The 12,055-nt window shown below is 33.9% G+C and overlaps 1 long non-coding RNA gene across 4 annotated transcripts in view; it reads right to left on the minus strand.

Annotated features, from left to right (window-relative positions):
* LOC143379333 (uncharacterized) overlaps window positions 1-12,055 on the minus strand; it is a 53,528-nt gene that overhangs the window by 36,846 nt on the left and 4,627 nt on the right. For all 4 annotated transcript variants that reach the window (XR_013088468.1, XR_013088467.1, XR_013088466.1 and 1 more), the window contains exons 2-3: window positions 8,823-8,904; window positions 8,541-8,687 (exon numbers count right to left, since the gene is read on the minus strand). This is a non-coding gene — a long non-coding RNA (uncharacterized LOC143379333). The remainder of the gene's footprint in view (window positions 1-8,540; window positions 8,688-8,822; window positions 8,905-12,055) is intronic.

Below are 12,055 nucleotides of genomic sequence, written 5' to 3' on the forward strand. Positions count from 1 at the left end.
TTCACTTCATTGGCCTTTTGTATTTCTTTTATTCTAAATTTCATTGGTATCAGCTCTGATCATAATTTTTTCTGTTCTTTTACTGGTTTTAAAATTGTTTTATTCCCTTCTTTTTCAAGGGCCTTGAGATGCATCATTAAGGTTGTTTATCTGGGATCATTCTGATTTTCTTATGCAGGCATTCATACTATAATGTTCCTCTTAGAACTGTTCCTTCATAGTGTCCCAGAACGTTCCTTTATAGTGTCCCAGGGGTTCTGATATGTTGTATCACTATTCTCATTTTATTCTAAGAATTTTTAAATTTCTCCCGATTTCTTCTACCACCAATTCATCATTCAAAAATGTATTGTTTAGATTTTGTACATTATTTTGGTATTTATTTCTAATTCCATTACATTTTGATCTGCAAGGAATTATATTTTAAAAACTTAAAAAAAAATTTCTGAGAGTTGTATTGGGACCTAAAATATGATCTATTTTGGAGAAGGTACTATGGGCTGCTGGAAAAAAAGTGTATTTGGGTGTTCATTGAAATAGATGAAATATTCTTTAAGTTTTTGTTAAGACTATTTGATTTATAATATTTTTCAGATCCAGAGAGTCTTTACTGAATTTATGTCTGGATGATCTACCTTATTGGTAACAGAGATGTGTTTAAGGCACTCAGTATTATTGTGCTGGGGTCTGAGTCCTTTAATTCAAGTAGTGTTTCTTTTATGTAATTAGGTGCACCCATAATTGTGGCACAAATATTTACTATTATTATATCTTCTTGTTGGATTGTTCCCTTTACTAGTTATGTAGCAATCTTCTTTGTCTCTTCTGATTCATTTTGGCTTGAATTCTGCTTTGTTGAATATAAGAGTCCAACTCCAGGTTGATTGGGGGCTCCCTTCACATGGCATATCAAGTTCCATATTTTAACTTTTAACCTGTGACAGTCTTTGTGTGTGAGTCTCTTGCAAACAACATAAAGTTGGGACTTGTTTTTTAATCCATCTGCCAGCCTATGTCTTTTAATTGAAGAGTTGAGACCATTTACATCCAGTGCTGCTATAGAGAGATGTTTATTCTTGCCATTTTGACTGATTGTTAATGTTTAATTTGGTCCTATTTATAATTTGCTTAGTTAATTTTCAAATGAGATTTGTTTATTTGTGAGCTCTGGGGATTGTTTTTTACTTATTCTGTGTGAAGAAATTTTTTTCTGGAGTGCCAACTTAGTAGTCATCATTAATTCTTTTAGTTTCTACTTGGAAGGTTTTTAATCTCTTTAATTCAAAAAGATAACTTTGCTGGACATAGAAATTGTAGTTGACAGTTACTTTTCTTTCAGGACTTGGAACACATCATTCCAAGTCCTTCTGGCTTTCAGGGTTTGTGCTCAGAAATTGGAAGTAACTATGATTGGCTTACTCTAAATGTGACCTGACATTTTTCTCTTGAGGCTTTCAAAATTCTTGCTTATTCTGAATATTAGGCATTTTAATTACATGTGTTATGGAGAGGGTCTTTTTTGATCTTGTCTCTTTGAGGTTTGGAATGCATCCTCCATTTTTATGTCCATCTGATTCTCAAGGTCTGGAAATTTTTCTGCTATTATTTCCCTGAAGATGTTATCCATTATATTAGCTTGTATCCTCCTCCAATTCCAACTCCTTAAATTTGGTCTCTAAATGTTGTCCTTCAGTTCTTGTATATTCTGGTCATGGTTATTTTCTTTCCTTTAATACTGTCTGAATGTTCGAGGCTGGCCACTTTTGTCTTCCAGCTCTGAGATTATATCTTTGGCATGGTCTACTCTATTAGAGGAAATTTCAACTGAACATTTTATATGATTGTGTCTTGTATTTCCAAGATATCTGTTTGATACTTTTTCAGTTTTTCTATCTTCTCATTGAATTTCTCGTTTGTATCTTACACTGATTTTCTTATTTCATGCAGGTGTTTTTCTATGTTCTCTTGAAATTTTTTGATCATTTTTATCATCTTTCTTTTGAATTTTTCTATCTGATATTTCTTCTACTTCAATAATTTTGGAATCAGTTACTAGAAGATTATAAACTTAGGAGGAATTATATTACCTTATTTTTTCATATTTTTTGTATCCCTGTGTTGAGTTTTATACATCTGTTGGGATGGTTTTCTCTTCCACTCTTATGTGTGGGCCTTTTTATGGCATAGCCTTCTCTTGATACAGTGTCCTAGAGTGATTCAGATTAAGACTCTTTAATAGGTGTAGTATCCACAGACTTTGCATTAATTCTCTCTTTTTGCTACAGGTGTAGATGTCCATTAATGGGACCAAAGGGCCTGGCTGTAGCTTTTTCTACTTGTGGCCAGGTTGTTATTTTGGGGTTTTATCTCTTATATTCTTTGTATTGAATTATAGCTGAAGTTTGAGTGTGTTTAATTTTTATGTGGAGCAAAGTATGTTATCCTTTGGATGAATTTGGTTCAACAGCAGAGTCTCTGCACTGTGAACATATAGTATACCTGTAGCTTCCAAGTACCTCTTAGAAAAGGGGGAAACAAAGAATAGCAACAACTTATGCCAACAATATACAGCATTAAAATAAATACCTGTCTCCTACTATAACATCTACAATGTTAATTAATAAAAAATAGGAGTGGTTGGGTTAGCAATTGCCAACATCAAAAAATGATAAGTAACCATGAACTAGATCTGGCATTAAAGCAAACAATAGGTGTTAATTATGATATACACAGCAGTAATAATTGAAACATCATGAATGATGGAGACAGGAGTTATATAAACCAATTAGTTATAGCAAACAGTAAAAATAAAGTTCATGAAGAGAAAAAGAAAATGGGAAAGGAAGATAGAAGGGAGTTTAGAATGTTCAAAACATGAAGGAGAGAATTCAGAAGGGATGTAGAAAGTTATAGCTCTAAAGAAGGAGTGAAAATAAGAAAAACAAATGGAGGGAGACAATAAGAGAATTTGGCTATTAGGAGCCCAAAAGGAAGGAATTGATGGTCACTATCTATTCCTGACTGTCCTTTTTTTTCCATTTCTTCTTGGGCTATGTACTGAGGGGAGTGGGGAAGGGGAGTGCACCAAGGGCTGGGGTTTGTTAACCCCTTCCTCTTTTGTTGTTGCTTACTTATCTTCCAGTTGGAGTAGCCCTAACCTGAAGTTGATTGAAATAACTCTCAGCCTCCCTTCTCACCAATATAAGATAGAACAGAATAGGAAATACTGTTAATAGGAGTTTTGTCTGCACAGACCAAACTGATGCCCACCCAGGGTTGGGCTGCTGCAGAGTTCTGTGAGGGGAGTTCCAGTGGCTGGCACTTAGTCTAATCAGGTCTTAGGGCATTTGTTGGGTGGAATGTGCTCTGGAGAAATTAGAATAACATCACAATTCAGACCAGGCAAATTCTGATTTCTGTTGGGTTCTGAATTTCAGGAGCCTCCCAAGAATTCTACTCTCAGGGAAGGGGATCCAATACTCCATACATTATTTCCCACAAGTGTAGCCTTCCCAGGCTTAGTCCTTGGATGTATTCTCCCATTTGTTCATTTTCCTAACCCTCTTCAGCTGGTCATATAAGCTACCAGACTCAAAGGTAAAGTGAATTGTACTTCATTTTTTCATTTTTCTGGATACTATCCACATTGTTCCTGTTTCAGTCATGTTCTGCTAGATACACACTAGGCCACAATTCAAGTTCTTAACAGAGCTGTATCACAATGTTTGCTATAATTTCCTGGGATTCTGCAGCAGCAAAATCCAGCATGACCTCTTCAAGAGGACTCCTTCCTCAACTCTCTGCTTGCCAGGAAATACAGAGCATTTTTCAAACACCAGTTTTCTCTGCAGCCTCTGGGTCAGCTAAATTTAGCTTGCTTTTCTGATCTACATGTTTTCCTGTGCCATCTGTTGTTGTGTTTCTTTCTCTGTGTCATCCCTACTATCTGTGGTGAACCAGTGTCACTGCCATTGCTGCAGCTGCCTTGGCTCCAAATATTCTTTCTTATTCTTCATTCGATGCACCCAAATTTCTTAATCTCTAAGATACTCTCATATTGAATTTCAGTGAAATTACTCTTTAACCACCTCACTGAGAAGCAGTTCTCCTGCTGCTTAAATCTGGAGGCATAGAGTAATTTAAGCCACCTTCTAATCTGCTGTCTTGAATCTCCTCTCTCAAGTTGATGGTTTGGAAAAAAAATTATTTGGCAATATACTCTAATGGTCAAGACAGGAAACTAAGAGAGAACAAGTCATGGATCTAAGAAAACAGTGGCCCCAACCTGGAAGACTAGTGAGGAGAAATCCCAGAGTCAGCTATGTAGAAGATTTTGGTGGTAGAAAGTGCTCCAGATTATATTATTAGGCAAGAATATTTTTTCCACACTTTAAAACAGTGCATTATATTTGTATATAGTGATGGGATTTGTTGTGATATATTCAATACATGCATACAATATAACAATATAATTTGGTCAGCACTTCCTCCACTTCCTACCAGCCTTCCACCCCAATCGTCCCTCTCCTCTACTGATCTCCTTTTGATTTTCATGAGATCTGACCCCAATATTCTTTCCCTTTTCTTCTCTAGCTTCTGCATATTTTCTCTAGAAAACATACAACCCTTGATCTTCTGAGTTTGACTTATTTCATAACTTAATGGTTTCACTCATTTTCCTGCAAATGACATAATTTCATTATTCTTTATGGTTGAATAAAGCCATATGGTGTATTTATACCACAATTTCTTTATCCATTCATATACTGAATGACTATTGTAAATTATGCTGCTATAAACATGGGTATGAAGATATCACTATAATATACCTAAATACTGAGGAGTGGTATAGTTTAGTCACATGGTATTTCCATTCCTAGTCTTTTGTGGAATCTCCACATTGATTTCCTTATTCCTTAGTGGTTGTACTAATTTAACATAACACCAAAAGTGTAAAAGTGCTCCTTTTCTCCACATCCTCTTCAGCATTTATTATTATTTGTATATTTTTACTTTATTAAAATTTATTTTTATTTTTGTTATTTTTAGATATACATGACAGTAGAATGTATTTTGACATATTATACATACATGGAATATAATTGGGATCTTATTCTAATTGGGATCCCATTCTTGTAGTTGTACAAAGTGTGGCTTTCACTGGTGTATTCATATATGAACATAGGATAAAGTTATGTCTGATTCACTCTACTGTCTTTTCTATTCCCATCCCTCTTTCTTCCATTCCTCTGTCTAATCCAATAAACATCTATTCTTCCCTCTTACCCCACCCTCCATTGTATGCTAGCATCCACATAGCAGAGAGAAAATTCAGCCTTTAGGTTCTTGGGACTAGCTTATTTCATTTAGCATGATAGTCTCCAGTTCCATCCATTTACCAGAAAATGCCATAATCTCATTCTCCTTTATGGATGAGTAATATTCCATTGTGTATATATACCACATTTTCTTTATCCATTCATCTGTTGAAGGGCACCTTGGTTGGTTCCATAGCTCAGCTATTGTGAATTGAGCTGCTGTATACTTGATGTAGCTACATCATTGTATGCTGATTTTAAGTTCTTTGGGTATATATATTGAGGAATGGGATAACTAGGTCAAATAGTGGTCCCATTTCAAGTTTTCCAAGGAATCTCCATACTGCTTTCCATAGTAGTTGCACCAGTTTGTAATTCCACCAGCCTGTATGAGAGAACCTTTTCCCCCAAAGCTTCACCAACACTTATTGTCACTTGTATTCTTGATAATTGCCATTCTGGCTAGCAGTGTAGTTTTAATTTGCATTTCTGTATTTACTATAGATGTTGAACATTTTTTCCCACTATTTGTTGGCCATTCATATTTATTCTTCTGTGAAGTGCCTGTTCAGTTCTCTTTCCCACTTATTGATAGGGTTATTTATTTATTTATTGGTGTTAAGTTTTTTTGAGTTCTTTTTATATCCTGGAGATTAATGCTGTATCTGAGGTGAAAGTGGCAAAGATTTTCTCCCATTCTTTAGACTGTCTGTTCATGTTCTTGTTTTCTTTGCAGTGAAGAAGCTTTTCAGTTTGATATCATAACATGTATTGATTCTGTTTTTTAAAGATTTTTTAAGTTTATAGATGAACACAATACCTTTATTTTATTTATTTTTATGTGGTGCTGGGAATCGAACCCAGTGCCTCACACATGCTAAGCAAGCACTCTACCAGTGAGCTATAACCCCAGCACCACCATGTATTGATCCTTGATTTTACTTCTTGCCCTTTAGGAGTCTTGTTGAGGAAGTCAATATGTAAACCAACATAATGATGGTTGGGCCTACATTTTCTTCTAGTAGGCTCAGGGTCTATGGTCTAATGCCTAGGTCCTTGTCCACTTTGAGTTGAGTTTTATGCAGGGTAAGAGATAGGGATTCAATTTCATTTTGCTACATATGGATTTCCAGTTTTCCCAGCACCATTTGTTGAAGAGTCTATCTTTTCTTCAATGTATGTTTATGGTGCCTTTGTCTAATATGAGAAGACTGTGTATATGTGGTTTTGTCTCTGTGACTTCTATTCTGTTCCATTGATTTTCATGTCTATTTTGGTGCCAATACCATGCCATTTTGGTTACTATAGCTCTGTAGTATAATTTAAGGTCTATTGTGATGCCTTCTGCTTCACTTTTCTTGCTGAGGATTTCTTTGGCTATTCTGAGCCTCTTATTTTTCCAAATGAATTTCATGACTGCCTTTTCTATTTCTATGAAGAATGTCATTGGGATTTTAATAGGAATTGCATTAAATCTGTATAAAGCTTTTGGGAGTATGGCCATTTTGACTATTTTAATTCTGCCTATCCAAGAACATTTGAGATCTTTACATCTTTAAAGTTTTCTTCAATTTCTTTCTTTAGTATTTTGTAGTTTAGTTTTCTTGATGACTGCCATTCTTACTGGTGTGAGATTTTATTGTTTGGTGTGCAGAAACTTTTTAATTTGATGCCATCCCATTTATTAACCCTTGGCATTATTTCCTGAGCTTTAGGAGTCTTATTAAGAAAGTTGTTGCTTGTGCTTATATGCTGGAGTGTTAACCCTACATTTTCTTCTAGGAGTTTCTTCTGTTCTAATTCATAGCTCTTTGATCCATTTTGAGTTGATTTTTGTCAGGCATGACTATATCTAGGGATAAGAAATGAACTCTTTGGAAAAGCAGTATTGAAAAAGACAGAAAATATTTTTCTTATGGCAAGGTTACATTATCTTATCCTCAACAATTAAAAAAAAACAAGTAGGAAAATTAGAAAATTCAAGGAAAAAACTGTACAGGAAAGTCATGGTTCTAATATGAAGCAAAACTGACATATGGCATAATTTTAAGGAACTTTAAAAATGTAAATGATGTTCTTAATGCTGACTAGAAACACTGTAGAGATATTTTTCCTTTGAGAATCTCAATAATCATATTAGATATATGACTTTGCATATGTAACAATATTTATATAGTGATAGTAATTTTAACACCAATTACTTAACCTGTATAAAAGAGAGTATATAAAGAGTTATAAGGATAATATTTATTAATTCATAGAAACACTAATCAAAACACCACTAGCAAACACTGAGAGAATAAGGATAGGTAAAACAAAAGAATAATTTCAAGTGAGATAGTCAATTGACATAATCTAGAGTTAGTATGAATATGCATAATATATGTTGTAATTTTGATTGCCCAGTATCTGGTTCTGCTTCCTATGTTTTCTGCTGTCAATGCTGAAAATGCCAGTGCTTGTTTTCCTAGCTTCCTTTGCACTTAGGACATAGGCATATGACCTAGGATCAGCCTATCACTGCCTAGAAGTTAATGACATAATGAGACAGAAATAATGAAGAATCCATTCTAGTCATGGTGGCAGAAATACACAGTGTCTTGTAGCAGCAGTGGCAGTGATGGTACTGGTGACATCAAGTAACACTGACATTGCAAGATAAGGCATCCAGGTTCAACAGTGGCAGTGATGGCACTGTGCCCTCATCAGGCTCTGTGAACTAAAATTGGCTATAGTCTGGCTATCAAATTTCACCTTATTCCTATCCACATTCAGAGATGAATGCTCTATGCTTCTTGGTAATTATGTAAGTTACTCAATGTAATTCCTTCTCCACTTAAATCAGCCAGTTAGTTCCTTTTGCTAGTAAGAAAAAATTCTGATTAGACTACTAATAAATCAAGGAATAGAAGTATAAGCATATTACTTGAGAGAGAATAAAAATCCCTAATGTCAATGGTGATTAGCATGTGCACTCATCTACACAGTAATAGACTATTTGTTTATTTGTATTGCCCAATATAAAACAAGTTACTTGACTGAAGAAATATTTATCATTATTATGGCACCATTACTTCCTGCCATATTTACCATTATGTCTGGCACATATTAGGTAGGCTCAATAAATATTAGTCAAATAAACAAATTATGAAGGAGGTTTAATTAATTTTTTAAAATGACTTAAGTTATATATGCAAAAACCTTAACAGGGTGGTAAACAACCTTCATTGCTTGAATCTGTCTGGCATCCTGAGGAAGATGATGCACGAGGAAACAATTCATTATCTGAAGAATCATATTTCACTGATTTGTACTGAGATTCATGGTGTTTTGGGTTTTGCTTTTTTTCTTTCTTTTGTTTGTTTTTACCTTAGGGAGATAAAATGGAATTTAATTATTTTTTCAAACATAAAGAACAAATGAAAAATAAATAATTTATAAAAAGTATTTCTAAAAAGTATTCAAAATCACTCAAAAGATCTTAAAGCAAGTACAAACTCCTACTTTTACACTGTCCAGCCCCAGCATCTTCAGGACTTCCTTGTGTGAACTTATGATCCATGTCTGTGAAATCTGTCTGCCATGTCTACAAAATTAAGATTTTGACAAGGTATTAGATAATTTTAGAAGCAAAATGATGTTTCTTGAGAAAGAACATATAAGTGGAATCAACCTCAGCAATATTAATATTTTTGAGCTTTATTCTCAAATAAACCATTTATTCTATATTTTGAAGGGCTTTTAGCATATAGCCACATGTGGGTAAAGATCCCTCTATTCACTACATGTCAGGAGCACCCTTTAAATTTAACAACCTCAAATGGCTCCAGACACTTATCATTTTCCCTCAGAGAGCAACCACCGTTAAGAACAACAATCCCATCAGGAGCCACTAGACTAGAGTAGCAGTGACAGAAATTGAAAGAAGAGGATAAATGTAAGCATCAGAGTAATCAGGGATTGTATATAAAAAATTGAGGGAAAGGAGAAAAAGGGTGACTTCTAAGTTTTTGGCATGAGCACTTCGGATAGAAAATATGACCATTAACAGATCTATGAAAACAATAAAGAGGAATAGGTTTGAAATATATTCTAAGAAAACATAGAATAGATTTTTAAAAAATCATGCCTAAATAGAAATTTAGTAGATGCTAACAAACTCTTCAAGTAAATATATATATCTCATGTTAGCAAAGATTATTTGATGGAGAAAAGAACCTGAAAGTATAAATTTGTGTTTATTTAGCAGAGTATTGAAAACCACAAGACTGAATGATATCACAAAAGAAATCATATAATGGAGTGCTAAATCTTCATCTTTCATAACTAAAGTCAAAAGATGTCTTAAGTAGATAATATCTGAATTAGGAACCATAAATATAAACACATTACTTAAAATATACAAGTACACCATCAGAAAGAACTAAAAGAATTGAAGGGAACTGCCCATGGAGATTTTGGTGGAGTACTGCACTACATTTGGGGGTGTTTTAATTATGATTAAATACTGTAAATATTAATTTGACAATTTTTTTTGATGTGCCACTGCACCTGGCTGACAAAAAAATTAAAGTATTAAATAAATCTCCCCCTTCAAAACATACAAAGAATAAATGGGGTTGCTCATCCAAGACACTGGATTTCCTTCCTAAAATTCATATTAAAACAATAATTGAGGAATAAAAATTACGAAATGCACAATAGGAAAAATAAAAGGATTCAAGCAGAAAATGTCATTTAACAAATGTCTGAAAATAGAAAGTAAATGTATGTTGACATAAGAAACTGAGTGGGATACTGGGATACTTGGGACATTACCCTCCGAGTGACTCCACCTAGCAGAACCTGGAAGAGGTTCTAATTGATCGAGGGAGACCACGAAGGATGGGTGGGAAGATCTGTTTAACATACAGCCCAGTGATTACTCCCAGGCAAAAATTCAAAAAACTGTTGAAGGAAATCTGATTGAAAGTGGGAAATTCTGGGGCACTAAGGGTAAGTTTTGATATCTTGTTTTGTGTTGGACCTTTAATGAAATAGCCAGTTACTGCCACCTTGCCTTAATAATATTAAATATGTATTTGCAATATGCCAGGCAATGTTCTAAGGATGGTATAGGAAATCTCCATTTACCCCAAAACAATAAACAACATATCATTCCATTTTTGAAATGACACAGAGTGGCTGAGTAACCTACCCAAATAAGGCTAGTAAAGTCACAGAGCCTCTAGAGTGAAATCATGACAGTTAACAAGATCTCTCTGTGCTCAAAAATTATAAATCATCTTTCTTATTCTCTGTTCTTCAATTTGAATGGGCAATCAAAGAATATCAGTCAGCTATTTGAAGAAAACTGACAGCATATACAATCCAAGATAAACAGAAAAACAACCTTGATAAAACAGAAGACAACTTCAAATATATATATAACCTGTTTCTTCAGAGAGGTTGAAAAGATATTGCACCCATAAAACAAAAGAAAAAATAGGATGCTAAAAAAAACACACTTTCAGAAAATAAAGACGTTCTTTTTAGAAACTAAAAATATTTTTCAGAAATAAAAAAACAAGACAGGGTACAAAAGAAAAAGAGCTTAGAAAAATTAGAGAAAAGACAAGAGTTAAGAGAACAAATCAAGAGGTCCAATATATGAACTGAAATTTCAGAAAGAAAGAAGAGAGAATATCAACTAAATATTGAAAAATTTCCCAGAACTGAACAGAGAAAGAAGTCTTCAAACTGAAAGCACTCACTGATCATTAAAGTAGACCAATGAAAACAAAACCAAAATCTTTAAAGAATGCTTCCAAAAGGAAAATGATCACAAAGAAAAAACATTCAGACTAGCATCAGTCTTTTCATCAGCAACACTGAACCTAGGACCTATTGTAAAAATACCTTCACAGTTTTTGGGGGAAACAATTTTAAACCCAGAATTCTAAATCTAACTGATCTATCAAGAAATAGGCAAAATCAAATAATAAAAAGATACAGAAAGTTGTACACTCCAGCAAATGAAAATTAAAAAACAAGGAAAGGAGAAGGTCATGGGTAAACAAAAAATATGGTAAACTCCAGAAGTTCAAAGGAAAAAGAAATCTCAGCGGAAGTGATTCAAAAGACTAAAAAATAATTGGTCAGCTTTAGAACAAAATGTCGGTGAGTTCTAACAAAAATGTTCTCAAGGGGCTGGGGTTGTGGCTCAGTGAGAGAGTGTTTGCCTAGCATGTGTGAGGCACTGGGTTCCATCCCCAGCACCACATAAAAATAAAAACTAAATAAACAAAATAAAGGTATTGTGTCCATCTACAACTGAAAAAAAAATGTTCTCAAGAATTAATGTTAGCAACGATTTCCTAGCAACATGACCTTAGACCTTAAGGGAAACATCATCTAAGCATATTACTACCACCTTAGGTTAAAAATATTTACAATGTCATGGTAAAATACATGTTTTTCAGTGGTAAAGCACTTTCTTTGCATGAGCAAAGCCCTGAATTTGATCTCAAGTACAGAAAAAGAGATGAAAAACTTATTTTCATTTGTTTTTTAACTTTTAAAATTCAGTTTATAAGAGAAAACACTGAAGTTTTAATCATAGTTTTTAATGTTCCACTATAAAGGTACAGTAGTCAAAACATGAAAATTGAGAAAAAATATGGAAGAAAGCATATGAATACTAAAATTAGTCTATAAAGCCAAGAGATAGTTGTACAACTTGTTGGAACAAAAAAACT

This window comes from Callospermophilus lateralis, chromosome 13 (assembly GCF_048772815.1).
Source record: "Callospermophilus lateralis isolate mCalLat2 chromosome 13, mCalLat2.hap1, whole genome shotgun sequence".
In the NCBI taxonomy this organism is placed as follows: domain Eukaryota; kingdom Metazoa; phylum Chordata; class Mammalia; order Rodentia; family Sciuridae; genus Callospermophilus; species Callospermophilus lateralis.